Source organism: Marmota marmota, unplaced genomic scaffold (assembly GCF_001458135.2).
Source record: "Marmota marmota marmota unplaced genomic scaffold, marMar, whole genome shotgun sequence".
NCBI classification, from domain to species: Eukaryota; Metazoa; Chordata; class Mammalia; order Rodentia; family Sciuridae; genus Marmota; species Marmota marmota.
The window spans coordinates 5,740,436-5,759,561 of record NW_026000093.1 but is presented as its reverse complement, the minus strand read 5'-3'; the positions used below and the strand labels follow the sequence as shown (position 1 = coordinate 5,759,561).

At 39.3% G+C, this 19,126-nt stretch overlaps 1 pseudogene; it reads right to left on the bottom strand.

Annotated features, from left to right (window-relative positions):
* Positions 1-1,064: 1,064 nt before the first annotated feature.
* On the bottom strand, positions 1,065-1,707 carry LOC107142328 (annotated as a pseudogene).
* Between the last annotated feature and the right edge of the window lie 17,419 nt (positions 1,708-19,126).

Here is a 19,126-nt window from a genome sequence, read left to right as displayed (position 1 = left end):
AATGATATTGCCTAGATGTCCACAGGCCATGTGGAGTCCTTAGCAACAGAAATCACCATAAGGATCAGGAGGAAATGAAGGTAGAGGGGAGGGTGATGGTGAACAGCACATGGGAAGTGATGGGGTGTGGCTTTGGGAGTCAAGCTACATAGGGGGGCCTGTGTAAAAATGCATCCATGCAAATGGGTACTATCCAGCAAAAGGAGTTCATATCACTAAAGGGTGCTTTTGCTCAGTAATTATACAGCATTTCAGGATCCAGTGATCATGCCCGGGCCACGCTGCTCCCTGTATGAGAGATCTTGGAGTAACTCTGTGTTCTTACCGGGTTCCAGATTGATTCACTTAAAAGCGGAACTAATTTCCCCTGGCTGCCCATTCACCTACCACCCCCTACAACCACGGACACACGCATCCAGGTAGATACTGTGATGAGCAAGTTCTGCCTAAGGTCACACCAGGTTTAATCTATTTACATATGGCATCAATTTCAGCACTTTTCCTTCGGGGTCTTTTCAAAACCTTGCATTTTTGTTTTGCTGCACCAAATCCTTTGCAAATGCATCCCTTCTCTAACAGGCCCTTCTCAGATATACCAACAGCCTCATGTCTTTGTTGTAGCTTTGCCCCATATTCTGAAAATGTCAGAGTGTTTTTCTTTTTCTTTTATTTTTTTAAGTAATAAAAAAGCCGTATGTACTGAAAAGCAGTCAGAATGTCAACAAAACAGCTGCAACATTTTTTTTCTCTCTCTCAAAATGACAAAGTAGGCCAACCGCGGTGTCACACGCCTATAATCCCAGTGGCTTGGAAGGCTGAGGCAGAAGGATAATGAGTTCAAAGCCAGCCTCAGCAATTTAGCAAGGCTCTAAGCAACTCAGTGAGACTCTGTCTCTAAATAATGTTTTTTAAAGGCTAGGGATGTGGCTCAATGGTTAAGGCCCCTGAGTTCAATCCCTGTTCCCAAAAATAAAAATAAAATAAAAAATAAAAGGAGTGAATGGAGTACAGGGGGCTAGATGCTTTATAGACAAAAAAAAAAAAAAAACTGTATTAGAACCAACTTATTTATCATCATCTTCTTCATCTTCCTCCTCCTTGTTACCCTCTTCATCTTTCGTCATCCTTCATCCTTCCCTTGCCGTCCTCCTCCTCCCGATTTTTCTTGTTTCGTTCTCCCTTGATGATGCCCTTTTCTATTGCATCAGGTTTTCCTGAGCTTGGGAGACAGCCACATCCCTTTTGTGTGCTGCCTTCAGCTCAGCAGCTTTCTTTGCACAGGGCTGCTTGTCACCTGCATCAGTGTTATTCCACATCTCTCTCAGCTCCTCTGCAACATCACCAATGGATAGGCCAGGTGGTTCTCCTCTAATTTGGGGGCAATATTCAGAACAGAACAAGAACAAAGTCAGTGGAGGCCTTGTGGGTACATCGGGATCCTTGAACTTCTTTTTTGTTTCTCCATGCAGAAGAATACAGATTTTGATTTTCTCTTTCATAATGGGCCTTGTCTGACTTGGCCATGTCCTCAAATTTTACTTTTTCTTTAGCAGACATGATCATCCTCTCTGAGCATTTCTTGGAAAACTTTGAGAAGCTGACTCAAGCATCCGGGTGCTTCTTTATGTGCTCCTCCTGATGAGTGTGTACAAAGATTTGATAGGATAATGTTTTTCTTCTTGGCTTTTTAGGGTCTCCTTTGCCCATGTTCAATTATTTTTTTTTCTCAGTGAGGCACAGTCATCTAGTGCCCAGCTAGCTCACTTTCCCCAGAGCTGCCTCTACAGAGCTCAATTACTACAATGGCTGTTGTGTTGTTTGTTTTATAATTGGTTTGGTAAACCAACTGGGGGAACAAAAAATAGTTTGTAAGAATTTTAAGGAACTTACCAGATGCGGTGGAACATGCCTATAATCTTAGCTGCTTGATGGGAGGCTGAAGCAGGAGCATTACAAGTTCAAGACCAGCCTGGGCAACTCAGCAAGACCCTGTCTCTAAATAAAAAATAAAAAGGTCTTATGATGTAGCTCAATAGTAGAGTTCTTGCCTAGCATGTGTAAGGTCCTGGGTTCAACTCCAATATCACAAAAAAAGAATTTTTAGGAACTCTGCAACCGAGGCCTTCACTAAACCTTGAAGAGAGGCTGAGAACTCAGGCAACAGATCTCAGCTCACCCGTGTCCTTGATGGGTCCCAAGCTCTCCTGACTTGGTGCCAGATTCCACAATCACATCAAAGCCCATGTCTTAGACTAGTGAAAGTATATCTCCAACCAAATCAGTTGCTTGCTTCTCCACATGACTCATAAACATGAGTGGGCACATTTTATCCTTGAATTTCTTTCTTGAACACTATATTAGTAGTCCAAAGAGTAGTATTAGTGTTATGAATTCTACCAATAAAAGCAATCTTAATCATTTATTGAATATTCACCAAGAACTTTGCATATTCTGAAGACTTTAACCCCATACCAATATTCATAACAATGACAGTTATCATTTATGGAATACCCTTTTAAAGCAGATATTCCAAATGTGGCATTTTTCTTAATCCTTAAAACAATCCTGTGAGGTAGACAGTGTTATCCCCATCTTACAGATTGAAAACCACCCCTACACACCCAACAGAAACCCTCTCAGCCAGTTTCCAGTGGTCACACTCTGCCCCCATGGCATAGTTGAGAATCAGGACCTAGCTCTGTGTGACTCCAAAGCTGTCTCCTGACCCTACATATGTTCTCTGGGGTTGTGGCTTGGGTTCTGGTCTCTTATTCTTAAGAGTATGTGCTACTTATTAAGAGTGTGTGCTACTCTTGCTCAACCTTGCTCTGGCCCTTGCCTTCTGGGTGATAACGGCTCAGGGCTCATGCCTGCTAACGCGTCCAGGTGCTTAAGCACTGCTCATATCACAAGAGGATGGGCTCTAGGGTTGCTGAGGAGAGACTGTGAGCAAAGCTGTTCAAATAGGATATAGTCCTTATTTAAATAAAAAAAAAAAAAAAAGAAGAGGACCTGGTAGGACTGAGGTGTAGCTCAGGGGCAGAATGCTTGCTTAGCATGCATGAGGCTTGATCCCTGACATTGAAAAAAGGAAAAAAAATTGTTGATGTTTTTGAAGAAAAGATGACCAATTGGCATTTCTAGAAACTGGATTATATTTTGTACCTGTTCCTAGATGATGCCATATATAATTATGGAAACAACTATAAAATGCTTGACCAGTACAAATTACTATTTCAAAATTGAACGTATCATGAATCATATGAAATATTAACTAAAATCCAGTGGTTTGGTATGTATTTGAGTCCCCCACCTCTGGAGGTGTCACTCACTGTCCCTCAGGCCCACGAAGCACTGGGTGATATGCATTGCCTGCACTAACCATGGTGTCGGCACCCATAAAGAAAAAGCCCAAAGCAAGGAACAGGCAGAGTGCTTTTCAAATTTACCCAGACTCTGGTATGAGCTGGGGGTACCTGTTGCTACAGTAATTCCAGTTCTCAGTGAGAATTCAATAGACTCTGCCTTCTTCAGGTACAAGGTCAGAGGTCTGGTGTGACAGTAACCCTCCAGGCAGGTCAAGTGGGCTGAGATTCACCCAAAATAGCCAAATATCAGGGAGGACACAGAGCAGGAAGGGAATTGGAATGCTGAGCCTTTGTGCCAGAGAGGAGGCAATGTGGAGTACCCAGAATATATCAGGAGGCAGGAAGGAGATCATGCAATGGGGAAATGTGAGAATCCCAGACACACTTAGAAGCCCTGCCCCAAGGTACCCCCAGCTAAAGGTGAGTTTGGGGCAGGGCATGCACAGGGCTGAAGTCTGTGCCCTAATGGCAGTATAGAGACCAGCCACAACAATGGAAGACCTGCTACTGCAGGAGACCAGGGTTACCTGAGAATGGTTGCAAGGTAGGAGGAACAGGTACAGAAAGGGTGAAGAAAGCTACTTGGAACATGTTTTGAAATTTAGCCTGTGATGAGACCTACACAAAGAGGGGTCAGAACTTTCACTGTTATGGTTTTCAAATGTCCTCTGTAAAGCTTGTATGTTGAAAGCATGATTCTCAGTGCAGCAAGATTCATAGGGACTTTTGATTAGACCTCTCCTCACCAGTGGATTAATCCATTTGCCGAATTAATTCATTGGCTGGATTAACCCACTGATAGCTGAATGGACTATTGGGTGGTAACTGTAGGCAGGTGGGGCATAGAAGAAGTAGGCCACTGTAGGCATGGCCTTGGGCTATATCTGTCCCTGTCCTTGGGCTATAGCTGTCCTCTGATCCCTGGCTGCTGATGCCTGAGCTGAGCAGCTTCACTCCACCCATCCACCATGATGTTCTCCCTCACCTTGGACTCAGAGGGATGGAGTCTATCAATCATGGATTAAAACCTCTGAAAATGTGAATCAAAATAAACTTCTCCTCTTAATTGTTCTTGTCAGGTATTTTGATCACAGTGACAAAAAATTAACTTATACACTCATCTTTTCTTCATCTTGTTCCCTAACCCAGGAAAAAATTTGGTGATATCATCTATCAAATGCATTTTAAAACTTACCTTTACTTTCTGGTTGGTTTTTCTCCTCCTCCTCCTCCTCCTCTTCTTCCTCCTTCTTCCATGTGAGAAGTTATTCCAAATTTCCTTGCACTGTTAAGAAAAAATATATATACCTAAGCTTCTTCCATAAGATTTAAAGCATGTTCACAGTACATCTCCTTCCTTAAAAAAAAAAAAAAAACTTTATTTTTTTGATAATTTATACTGAACTTTATAGTGACTGCTTTTCCAGTGAACCCACCCAAGACACAGCCTAAGCAGAAACCCATGAGGACTTGCACAGTTACCTTAGTCAACTTGGCTAAGTTATAGTCCTCAGCCATTCCAACCCACATGGAGGTGTTCTGTGAAGTTGTTCTGCAGATGTGATGTCTCAGGCTAATATCAATTGAATACAAGGGAAGGAGATTGTCCTAAATCACCTGACGGGGACTATTTTAAACAACTGGTGAGAAACTGATGTGACTCCATTTTTTAAAACAGCTTCTACCTCAAAGCCTGTCCAAGGAAGGGGGTGTGACCCTTGTCCTTGGAAAACCCCACAGAGCACTCCTAGGCAGGTAGCCACCCTGATGAGTTGTTTGTCTGCAAATAACACGAGAGATCTGCTGCCCTAGGTGTCCCTGACTCAGTTAGGCTAGGTGAGGACCCATAGCAACCCCCTAGCAACCACCAATCAGCATGAGACAGGGAAAATACCTGGGATGTTAGATGACCCCCCAGTAGTTTATGGTGGTTGATAACATGTTGGGAAACCATGTAGTTAAGCACATACACCCCTCGTGGCCTAAACCAATCAGTTCAAAGGAATCCCCCTCTTGTACTAACCAATCACCTTTACCCAACTTGTTCCCGCCAGTGAATGTGCTAATCAATGTTAAGAGTTGTTGTTTGGGGCTGGGGATGTGGCTCAAGTGGTAGCGCGCTCGCCTGGCATGCGTGCGGCCCGGGTTCGATCCTCAGCACCACATACCAACAAAGATGTGTCCGCTGAAAGCTAAAATGAATATTAAAAAAATTCCCTCTCTCTGTCTCCCTATCTTTAAAAAAAAAAAAGAGTTGTTCTTTGATTTTTCCCGCGGTATAGAATGATTTACTATGTGATGTTGTGACGTATAGAATATCCCCCAAAACCTATAAAATCTCACTGGACAAAGGACCAGGACTCACTCCTTGGAACCGCTGTGTCGGAAGTGGTTGTGAGTCCAGGCTCCAGCTTGCAATAAAGACTCTTGTGTGATTGCATCGGATTCGGCTCCTGGAGGTCTATTGGGGTCCCACGAATCTGGCATTACACTGGAAGTTCAGGACTGAGGAAAAAAGGAATTCTGCCTGCGGACAGCACATCACATCATTATTCCATGTCCAGAGTCCAGCTGCTGTTCTGTGTGAGTGTTGGGGGTGGGGGACGCTGGGAATTAAAACTTGAGCAGGGATACTACCACCAAACTACATCCCCAACTTTTTCATATTTTTTTACTTTGAAGCAGTGTCTCATTAAATTGCCTAGGCTGGCCTCAAACTTGCAATCCTCTTGGCTCAGCCTCCCGAGTATTTGGGATAACAGGCTTGTACTACCACACCTGCCCAGCTGCCTTCTTCATAGCCTGCCCTAGGAATGTGGAATTGTGTAATAAACTTCCACAGTCACGTAAGTCAATTGACCTCAAGAAATATTTTAATACATTTATCTCCTACTGGTTTCATCTTTCTGTTTGAACCCCAGCTGGTACTACAGGGACCAAGGATGAGAATAGGTCATGGATGTCCCTTTCCTGTGGTCACAGCAAGGACACCCAAGGTACTAGTGGCATGTCAAAGTAAAATCCATAACAATGAAAGCAGGAAGTCCAAAGTAAAAAAAAAGCCAACAAGGAGTAGATGAGTTGAGACCCTCCAGGGAGGGTCACAGAATCAGAAAATCTGAGACCAGTAAGATAGTAGCTTACTTCTAGAATAACTCCAGACAAGGCTTGAACCAGACTGTAGCAAAGAAGGCATAAAACTTAGAAGGAGGTTGTAAAAAAAAACAACTAGTCACCAAGATAAATAATATTTTGCCCAGCACAGGGCTCATGCCTGTTATCACAGCCACTAGGGAGGGTGAGGCAGAGTCTTATGTGTTGTTCAGAGTCATCCTCAGCAACTTAGTAAGGCCCTAAGCACTTAGTGAGACCCTGCCTCAAAATAAAAAATAAAAAAGGCTGGAGATGTGATTCAGTGGTTAAGCACACCTGGGTTCAATCCCCGGTACCAAAAAGAAAAATAAATAAATAAATAATGCTTTAGTGAAGTATTTTACAAATCAAAATTAATGCAAAAAAGTCATGATGAGTAAAAACCAAATTTTTTAACGACAGAAAAAAAACCAGAAAAATTTAAAGACCTTCAGTGGCCAAACTATACACGCCAGCCCTGTGTTTGCTGAAATTTTATCTCTGTCATTCGGTGGGGATGACTGTCAGCGCCATCAGTCCTACGGTAGGTTGTAGATGGTCTTAATCAAGTTGTTGGTTCAAAGACTGAAGAGTACATACTAGATGGAAGTGCTGACCTAGAAAACCTGACAAAATTACAATAAAAAAACAGGTTTTTTATTATGAGATGATAATTTATCCACTAGATGAGCAATGGTTTAAGATATAGAACTGGGGGCTGGGATTGTGGCTCAGTGGTAGAGCGCTCGCCTAGCATGTGTGAGGCCCTGGGTTCTATCCTCAGCACCACATAAATATAAATAAGTAAAATAAAGATATTGTGTCCAACTACAGCTAAAAAATAAATATTAAAAAAAAGGTACAGAACTGGAGTTGGACATGGAGGTAAAGAACTGAAAGAGCAAACAACAACGTAATGGAGAGATAGGGCACCATAACACAGACACCGCACAGGAAGAAAGGTTTCCATTGGCAACATATTGTGAGAAAAGATTTCAGTAACTACTTAGAGTGATACTATGTGACCTACTTGTTTGAAATCTGAGTCCAAATCAAGGCAAGTTATTCCAATTTTTTTTTTTTAAATCTCCTTTACATTTCATTTCATAGGGATGGATGTATTTTTGGATTGAGGTGTTCCCCAACAGTTCCTGTGTCAAAAAACAAAAACATACATGCACATACCCACATATTATGCATGAGCAGCACAGGAAGTAAAATGACTGAATTATGAGAACTGTCATCTAAATAGTGAAGTAGTTATTTTGATGGATCAATAATAGTTCATTTGATGGGTTAATGGACTAAATGGGTGGTAACTGTAGGTAGATGGGGTGGAGCTGCAGGAATAGGTTATTGGGGGTGTGCCCTTGGGAATTATATCCTGTCCCTCTATTTCTTCCCTGTCTCTCTACTTTCTGGCCACCACAAGCTGAGCAGGTTCCCTCTGCCGTTCCCTTCCACCACCACTGTGGGCCCAGAGCAATGCAGTCAATTGACCGTGGACTAAGACCTCTGAAACTGTTAGCCAAAATATACATTTCCTCTTCTAAGTTGTTCCTGTCAGGTGTTCTGGTCACAGCAACAAAAAAAAAAAAAAAAAAAATCACTAATAGATGAAAATAGTAATATTTAATATCAGTATAACAGCACTTTGCTATTGTGATGTATTGAGAACCATTCAAATCAGGCATGTTGGCACATGCCTAAAATCCCAGGTACTCAAGAGATAGAGGCAGGAGGATCCCAAGGCCAAAGCCATCCTGGGCAACTTAGCCAGAACTTGTCTCAAAGTAAACTAAAAAGAGCTGAGGATATAACTCAGTGGTATTTACTTGCCTAGCATGTACAAGACCTTAAATTCAATCCCTAGTTTTTCCATGAAAAAAAAATCATCCAAATATTAGATGTGATAAGAAGAACAAATCAGGAAGAGAAGTTGAGTACAAAAAAAGTACATGCGCTTACCCACATAAGCATGAGCAGTTGTATCCACATGCATGATACCAAAAATCTCCATCCTTGTCCCCAGTGCTGATCCAATAATGAAGACAAGGTTTGGAGAGAAAAGAAAAAGAAGTTTTATTGCTTTGCTAGCAAAGAAGAAACACAGGGGATTTCTGTCCCAGAGGCTGTGATTCAACTGTCAGAAGGAATAGTGGGGTTTTAAAGAGGGGATATAAAGCCTTCATTCCCTGTAAGGAGTCATAATTCATTTGTAGCCTTGAAAGAAAGCTGTTTCTCAGACCAGGGGTGCCAGCCCCGAAATCAGGATTCCTTCATTCCTGTAGTCCATGAGCCAAAGGACAGATAACTCAGCTTAGGACTCGAAGAAGGTTAATCTTGCTTCTCTGTGGTTAGAAGAGAAGAAGGAGGGTGGGGAGGGATGGAGTCAGTTTCAAAATAAGCTGCAGTGGCAGAGCAGCAAGGGTCATATTTAAAGCATGAAGTGGACCCCTGTTAGATACACACATATGAGGTCCCATGAACACACATGTACTCCCTGTAACCCATTCTGAGAACAATCTATATTATACTTATTCAAAATTAGTCAGTGCAGGAATAATAATACCCTTTCTAATACACAAAAGTTTGTTCAATTTGGTAAAAAATAAAAATATTTTTACATATTTTTCATTATTGCTGTATTTATTTTAAAAAGTGGAATAAATGTAATACATAATTGCATAAAAGTGTTGTTTTATACTGATCATATTTATATTGGATATTAAAATCCTTACCAACAAAAGTCCATTTCATCAGTAGGGGCATGACAGATTTTGCCACAGATATATTATTTCCTCCAGAAAGTGCTTTACATACTGAAAATATGTGACTCTTGCAGCAATTCAAGCTCATACTTATTGTTTATAGCAAATATCAAAGTCAGTAAGATTTCTATGATATTATGATATATGTGTTTGATATAAAATAACAAATATATATGCACTTGAATGTAAGCACCCCTTACAAATAATGGACCAAAGCAACATTTCCAGTGCTGAGACGGTATGGTGTGGAGGGCTCCCTAGGAGGCTGTTATAGATTTCAAAGGTCTAAGCTGAGTCAAAGACATTGAATGTAGTCTGTGCCCTTTATCAGCTGTGATCCTGCTCACATTAACTTCTCTGAGCCCACTTCCAACATGCACAATGGGGACAGTTAAAACAATTTCCCTGGGTTATTATAAAGTTGATACAATAAAATGTGCAAAGTGCCGCTGGCATAAGATCTGGCACTTTGAATAAATGCTCATGCCTTTCCTTTGCTGGCTGAAGAAAGAGGTAGGAAAAGCCTTTCATTTCTGATGAGGATTTAACAAGGACTAAAGCACTTGGGCCCCGAATGTCTAAACTTGAAACAATGTGTTTCTGAGATTTAGTCATGCCTCTCAGGGCAGAAACTGTCAGGTCTTGTGAAGTCCTCTGAGAAAAGGCTTGCCCACAGAGCATCCCAGCACCTCCAAACCCCAATCGCCCATCGTGTGCTGGACTCTGACTCACTCACCTAACAGCACAGAATGACACCAGATGTCTCCATCAGGTTTGACAGAGTCAAGGAGCGAGCACAGCTCGGGGTTTGCTTATCCTGTTTCCAATGGCATAAAGCACCTTGCTCATTAATTCATATTTATGTTTTGGTCATTAGTTTTAAATAATTATTCAAATATCAATAATTGTACATATGCCATACTTATTTGACTGAATCATGTTAACAATTGGGTTAGACCATTCCAAATAAACTTTCTAAGGGGCCATCTCTGAGAAATTTGGACTGAAATAATACAGTAAACATTTGACAATAAGTCTTTATAAATACTGCCATGCAAGGATGTCAGGGAAAAGGCACACTCATACATTGCTGGTGGGACTGCAAATTGGTGCAACCACTCTGGAAAGCAATATGGAGATTCCTCAGAAAACTTAGAATGGAACCACCATTTGGCCAAGTTATGCCACTCCTCACTATATACCCAAAGGACTTAAAATCAGCATTCTACAGTGCCACAGCCACATCAATGTTTATAGCAGCTCAATTCACAATAGCTAAGCTATGGAACCAACCTAGATGCCTTTCACCAGATGAATGGATAAAGAAAATGTAGTACATATACACCCAGTGGAATACTTCTCATCCATAATAATTTTATGACTTTTGCCAGTCAGTGGATGGAACTGGAGAATACCATGCTAACTGAAATAAGCCAATCCCAAAAAACCGTAGGTCAGATGTCCTCTCTGCTATGTGAACATTAACACACAACAAGGGTTGGGGCGATACAAGTTCACTGGATTAAACAAATGGGAATGAAAGATAGGGAGAGGAGGTGGGAATAGGAAAGACAGTAGAATGAATCATTCAAAACTTTCCTGTGTTCATATATGAACACATGACCAGTGTAACTCCACATCATGTACAACCACAAGTATGAGATCCTAATTAGAATAAGTTATACTCCAAGTATGTACAATGTGTCAAAATATACTCTACTGTCACATATACCTACAATGAACAAATAAAAAATTGAAAGGAAAAATAAATAAATATTGCCATGTACTTTTGGGGGAAGCAGGTAGTAAATGACAGTCAACCCCTGAGCCACATCTTCAGACTTTTTAAATATTTTCTTTAGACACAGGCTCTCACTAAGTTGGTTAGGGCCTTGCTAAATTGCTGAGGCTGGCTTCAAACTTGGGATCCTTCTGCCTCAGCTTCCTGAGCCACTGGGATTACAGACATGTGCCACCATTCCTGGCTGCCATTTACTTGTTTCTCTAGAGAATCAGCTAACAGCTGGACATGGTGGTACACATCTGTAATCCCAGCAGCTCAGAAGCTGAGGCAGGACGATCGCAAGTTCAAAGCCAGACTCAACAATTTAGCAAGGCCTAAGCATCTTAGCAAGACCCTGAATCTAAAATATTAAAAGGGGCTGGGAATGTGACTCAGTGGTTAAGCACCCCTGGCTTCAATCCCCAGTATCAAAAAAATAAAAAATAAATCAGCTAACCATTTTGAATGTCAAATAGTTTGCTTATAATTATTTTGAGTACAAGAGCTCTTTCTCAGAGTGATTTTATTTTTCTTCAGCACTTTTCTATTATAATGCAAGTATAATTTAAATTTTTTCTGAAATGCTAAAGAAACCAACAAAGTTGACAAGTGTTGACAAGTTCATTTAATCAATCCTGGCATACATTGGCATGTGCAGGACTTAGAAAACAGTTGTTGAATAAAAATGATAAATGAGGTGATGGATATGCCAATTACCCTGATCTGATTATTATACATTTATTGCATAAATGTACTGATATATCACAGTTATTCTGTAAATATATACAAATTTGCTATGTTGCATACAGATATTGAGATATCACATCATTTTTCCATAAATATGTTAATATTGTTACACATTGTATTCGTGTATAGAAATATCCCATTGTTATTCCATAAACATATTCAATAATTATATCTTTAAAATTATACAATTAAAATTTTTAAATATCAAAAATTAAATGAATAAGAAAATAGTTGTTGAATTCACAAAGTAAGGAGTTAGGTTAAGAGGCAACATATGTATAGAAGAAAATTAAGGGCTTTGCAGAGAGCCCAGGGATATCATTCCATTTTGGGTGGCCCAAAGAAGTTTCTTAACTTCCCTTAGTCTCTACTCTCTTGTAGAGAAAAGTTTCCACGGCTAATGCTATGTGTTATCATAAGGATTAAACCTCATACATGCCTAAATGACTTAGTACGACATTGTAATAAGCATCAGTCTCTTCAGTTCTGCAGAAGACAGAGTAAAATAACACAAGGGTACAATCACAAGGGTGAAATTATCAAAATGTAAATGTGACCAGATTCAGTGGTGACACCTGTAATGCCAAGGACTCAGGAGGCTGAGGCAGGAGGATTGCAAGTTCAAGACCAGCCTTATACCTTAATGAGTTCTTGTCATAAAATAAAAAGTAAAAAATACTGGGGATATATCTCAGTGGCACAGCATCTCTGGGTTCAATTTCCAGTACCAAAAAAAAAAAATACTTTTTTAAAAATCATTTTAAGCATAGAGTATAGATTGAATACATCTTTGGCAACACACACCTATATTCCCAGAAATTTGGGAGTCTGAGGGACAGGAGGACCTCAAGTTCAAGCCAGCCTCAGCCATTTGGCAAGACATCATCTCAAAATAATAACAAAAAAAGAGGTTGAGATGTATAGCACAGTGGTAAAGCACCACTGGATTCAATCCCTAGTGCCAAAAACAAATAAATAAATAATAGCTTTATAACAATGTTATCATTTCTGATTTGAATAACTGTACTGGAGTCATATATCTCAGAAACTGAACACTGAAGTATTAAGGGATAAAGAAGCACAACCTCAGCAACTCATTTTGCGTGTGTGTGTGTGTGTGTGTGTTTGGTGTTTTAAAGCAAATAGGGCAAATGTAAACAGTACATCTAAGCAATAGATATACACAAGTTCTTTGTACTATATTTGTGTCTTTGGGGTAAATTTTAAAAGTCAAAATAAAAACATTAATATAATAATTTTTAAAAGATTTGTCACATTAGATTGGATAAAGAGAAGTGATGGGAGGGGAGGGGCGGGGAAGGGGGATAGGAAGGGCAGCAGAATAAAACAGACATTATTATTGCTGTATGTATATATGTGACTGTATGACCAATGTGATTCTGCAACCTGTACAATCAGAAAAATGAGAAATGATACCCCATTTGATTCCAATGTGTGAAATGTCAAGATCATTGTACTGTCTTTTGTAACTAATAAAAAAATATTTTAAAAAAATAAATATCTAGCCACTTCCCAAAATCTACATGCAGGTAAATTTTATTGCAGCTTCTTCAAAACAAATCTCTAGCTCTGTGAACACTGCTCTGTGTCATCTGTGTTATTGATCTGCCTCCCTTGGTTTCGTTTGCTCTTTGAAGATGCTAATTTCTCTCTGGCACTAGGAAAAGACTGTCCTTAATGCTGAAACAAAATATACATATTATGGGACTTACTGTGGAGAGGGACAAGCTGGGTTAATACGCCGCAGCCCGGCTGGCTGGGCAAAATAACCGGGGGGTGACGAACGACTTGTGTAGATCGATAAAGCAGGAGTGGAAGCCGTTTGTTGTAGGACAGGAACGATATTTATACATTCCACACAGCTTATCTTAATTAGCATAAACTAGATACATCAGTCAACCAATAAGGAATCTCCACACTTAATGGCTCGCTGGCATTACTTCACAAACCACTCCCTCTGGTAAAATGCCAGGCGCCATCCTGACTTGTTTACAGACCTTAACATTAATATGAAGAATTGAGCTGGGTTCAGTGGCTCACACCTATAATCCCAGCCACTCAGAAGGCTAAGGAAGAAGGATCACAAGCTGGGCGTGGTGGAGCATGCCTATAATCCCAGTGGCTCAGGAGGCTAAGGCAGGGGAATCATGAGTTGAAAGTCAACCTCAGCAACTTATCAAAGCCCTAAGCAACTTAGCAAGACCCTGTCTTTAAATACAATATAAGAAAAATGACTGGGGATCTAGCTCAGTAGTTAAGTACCCCTGGGTTCAATCCCTGGTACAAAAAAAGAAAAAGAAAAAGAAAGAAAGAAGGAAGGCAAGAAAGAAAGAGAGATCACAGTTTAAGGCCAGCCAGCCTCAGCAATTTAGCAAGACCGTATCTTAAGTAAAAAATAAAAAGGGCTGAAGATGTATCTTAGTGGTAAATTATGCCAGGGTTCAATCCCCAATAGAAAAAAAAAATTAGGAAAGTAGTTGATACAATAGTAATAAACATAGTAAAAATTAAAACAGTAGAGAAAACAATGAAATGAAAAGTAAAAAATGTCCCCAAACTCATTCCACTCTCCATAGGAAGCTACCATCAATGAATGGTTTCTTGCATATTTTGCCTCTGAATTTTATATATATATGTATAAAATATATTTAAGGAGATATATATTAATCTCTACATATATTTCTCTATATATACATATATGTTTATGGATATATAATAACATATTTACATTGTCAATGTTTATATAAACATACAGTTGTCCCTCAATATCCTGGAGGGATTTGGCTCAAGAACCTTCTTAGATAACAAAATCTTCAGACACTCAAGTCTATTATATAAAATGGCATATAGACTATGTATATTTTCCCATATACTTTAATCCATCTTTACTAAATAAAGTGGTTTAAACTATGCCTACTACAATTTCTCCTAATATCAAAATACTCAAGAAAACATTTAACATACCACCTGTTACTCTTTAACCCAAACAACAGGAAAATATAATTATACTTTGTTGTTCTATTTCTTTCCTACTGGTTCAGCTAGTTTAAAATCTAGATAATCTAATATTCTTTCTGCCTTTCTCTTTTTGCTTTCTTTCTATATTTTTGGCTGACTCGTTTTGCATCCCATGCAGAATGCTTTGACTTGACTTTTTTTTTTTTTAACCAGCCCTAAGAAGCTTCCAGGATCCCTGAAACCTGTATATTATTCTGAATAACTATATCTAAGAATGCAGATGTTCTGAGCCAAGAAGCAGTTAGAAACTGCTCAAAGATTTCCCTTTTTCCAGTGAACAGTTTCCTAAGTAAATCACCATCCATCCCTTTGGGGAAGGACTATGGAGCTCATTCTCAGCTATATTGTCTCTGGTGTCACAAAGTCCTGCCTTCTGGGAATTCAACCTCATTAGTCAGTGGGTCCCAAGAACTAAAATATGTGCAGGTCCCAAAACCAGGTGAGCAAGTATGATTTTTATGGAGTATTTGTTCTCAGCCCCCAGCCACCCATCCTTGATTTCTTCTGTGAGTATAAAACAAGCAGAACACATCTGCTTTGTCCTTGAACATGAGGATTTGATTACTCATCTCTACAATTCTTCCCTTGTTGGCCACTGTCTTAACCTGCCTCTTGTTTTGGTTGTGAACATCCAGTTCAAGGAGGCTAAATCTTACCACTGGCCTCAATTGTTTCAGGGTTCTATTATTCCCTTTGTTATTGGTGATGGCTGGTTTTGTAATGACCTTCTTCCCAATTTTACCCATGGCTTTTAGAGATGCTGACACCAAATATTTTAATGAGTTTTTACTTTTTTTTTTTTGCTAGTGTGTTACTTAAGACATTGGTAAATTTGAACATTTCAGATATGGACGATAACAGGTGTTCAATCTAGTATCTCAGGAGAGTGTGACCCAAACAATGAACTCTCCCCTCTCCATCTAATGTTCTGGCTGTCTTTACTAGATACCCCCAGAGTACTTCCCAATTACATGCTGACTAGGACTGGCAGCTCCTTTTAGTTGGCCTTTTCCTTTCTTGTCAGGCCTAGTAAACCCCTACATGAGTTATATTGCAAGTTAACAATGGCCAGAAGGAAAGATGGTGGCAGAAGCTCTGACATCATTGAGGAATTGAATTAACCAGTCTTAGAATTGCCTGCATCTTTTATTCTTATTGTGTAAAATTTAATAGTGAGACAAATTATTAGGCCACACTTGGTTAGGTATCATGTCACTTACTCCCAAAACTAATATTATTGACAATCCAATCTGTACAGTGGGGGAGAGGTGGCTTCTTAATTACCACTATATTCAGATCATACTGATTAATCAGTGCCAATTTCTAACACCACTGCTTAACTATTAGATCAATATAAAGCAAAGGTTTATTTAGACTAAGAATAAAAGCACCAGCATCAGAAGCTACAACAATAGAATGACATTATATGGATAATGGCATTTTTTTTTTAAGACAGGCTCTTACCAAGTGTCTTAGGCTAGTCTCTAATTTCCAATCCTTCTGCCTCAGCCTCCCAAGTGGCTGCAATTACTGGCATGTGCCACTGCTCCCTGCTTAACACTGTGAGTTTTAAATTAGCTTATTAGTTTATGCAATCCCAATCAAAACCTCAAGAGTTTGTGTGTGTGAATGTGTGTATGTGCACAAGTCTGAGTATATGCATATGCATATAATCTGATGAAGTAATTCTAAAATGCAAATAGAAAAGCAAAGGGAATAATGAAGAGACTCCGGAGGGGAACAAGGCAGAAAGACTTGCTGTACAGCAGATACAAGCTCATTATGAAGCTATATTTGAGACAGCATGGAGTTAGTACATGGATAGAAACAGATTTAAAATAGAGTACTCAGACAGACAAGTAATTTACAACAAAGCACAGCAATAGCGGAAGGACGGATCTTTCAAGGAAAGATTCTGGAACAACTAGGTATCCACATATGGAAAAAAAGATTTGATTCCTACATTACTTTTATATCAGAAGTCCATGTAATAAGGATTAATTATCCAAATGTGATCGAGGCACTATGATACACAACTGTAATCCCAGTGGCTCAGGAGGCTGAGGCAGGAAGGTCACAGGTTCAGAGCCAGCCTCAGCAATTTAGCAAGGCCTTAAGCAACTTTGTGAGACCTTGTCTCAAAATAAAATATAAAAAGGTCTGGGAATGTTGCTCAGTAGTTAAGCACTCCTGGGTTCAATCCTTGCTGCAAAAAAAAAAAAAAAAAAAAAAATCTGAAAGATAAAACTAGAAAAAAAAATGTTTAGGAGAATATTTTCAAGATCTTCTAGTAGGAAAAGAATTCCTAAGGGGGGAAAAATTTTTCAAATAAATATTCCATAAGAGTGAAAAGGATACCTGATAAAACAGAAGATATTTGCAATGCAAAGCTACAAAAATATTTCATAGATTTTTAAGGATATATATTTGAAAATATATCTATAAAAAATGAAAATATTTTAAAGGAATATATATTTTTTAATTTTTAAAAATTTATTTATTTACTCTAATTTGTTATAAATGACAGCAGAATGCATTTCAATTCATATTATACATATAAAGCACAATTTTTCATGTCTCTAGTTGAACACAAAGTAGAGTCACACCCTTCATGTCTTCATACATATAATGATGTCCATCTCATTCCACCACCTTTCCTACCCCCTGCCCCCTCTCTTCCCTTCCCTCCCCTTTGCTCTATCTAAAATTCCTCCATTCTTCCCATACCCACCCCTGAATATATTTTTTAAAAAAGAAAAAATAAAAAGTCTCATTAACTTGACAAAAAGAAAGTTCCAATGACCAATAAATATATGGATGGCCTCAAACTAAAAAGTTTCTTCTCAGCAAAAGAAACCATCTGTGAGGTGAACAGAGAGCCTACATCTTGGGAGCAAATCTTTACCCCTCACACATCAGATAGAGCACTAATCTCTAGGGTATATAAAGAACTCAAAAAGCTAAACACCAAAAAACCAAATAACCCAATCAATAAATGGGCCAAGGACCTGAACAGACACTTCTCAGAAGAGGATATACAATCAATTAACAAATATATGAAAAAATGCTCATCACCTCTCACAATTAGAGAAATACAAACCCAAACTACTCTAAGATAACATCTCACTCCAGTCAGAATGGCAGCTATTATGAAGACAACAATAAATGTTGGCAAGGATGTGGTGAAAAGGCACGCTCATACATTGCTGGTGGAACTGCAAATTGGTGCAGCCGATATGAAAAGCAGTATGGAGATTCCTTGGAAAACTGGGAATGGAATCACCATTTGACACAGCTATCCCACTCCTTGGTTTATATCCAAAAGACTTAAAAGTAATTTAAGGGACACAGTCACATCAATGTTTATAGCAGCACAATTTACAATAGCTAAAATGTGGAACCAACCCAGATGCCTCTCAGTAGATGAATGAATTTTAAAAATGTGGCCTATATACACAATGGAATATTACTCAGCAATAAAAGAGAATAAAATCACGGCATTTGCAGGTAAATGGATGGTGTTGGAGAAAATAATGTTGAGTGAAGTTAGCTAATCCCAAAAAAACAAATGCCGAATGTTTTCTCTGATATAAGGAGGCTGATTCATAGTTGGGTTGGGAAGGGGAGCATGGGAGGATTAGATGAACTCTAGATAGGGCAGAGGGGTGGGAGGGGAAGGGATGGGGCAGGGGGTTAGCAAAGATGTTGGAATGTGATAGACATCATTATCCAAAGTACATGCATGAATATATGAATTGGTGTGAACATACTTTATATACACAGATATGAAAAATTGTGCTCTGAATGTGTAATATGAATTGTAATGCACTCCACTGTCGTGTATTTTAAAAAATAAAATCAATTAAATATTAAAAAAAAATAAGACACACACAAAAGAAAGAAAGAAAGAAAAGAAAAAGAAAAACAGCCCAACTGTATTTTTTAAAAAGGAAAATTAAAATGAAACTGCAGTGAGATAGTACCGTACACCCATTTGACTGGTAAAAGGTGTCTCAATGAGGACTGACAATAAAGCAGGCCTAACCAACTGCAACTGTAATGACCTAGCCAGGCCACGAATGCTAGCCATGAGGAAGCTGAGGCAGAGGGATCACAAGTTTGAGGCTAGCCTTGGCAACTTAAATGACAGACACCTGTTTCAAAATAAAAGTCTCTGAGGATATAGCTCAGTGGTAGTGCAACACCTGGTTCAATCCCCAGTATCAGGCAGGGGAAGTGGGATTGCAACAGCTTACTTGTGGCTCTTTGTGACAGTAAATGCCTGA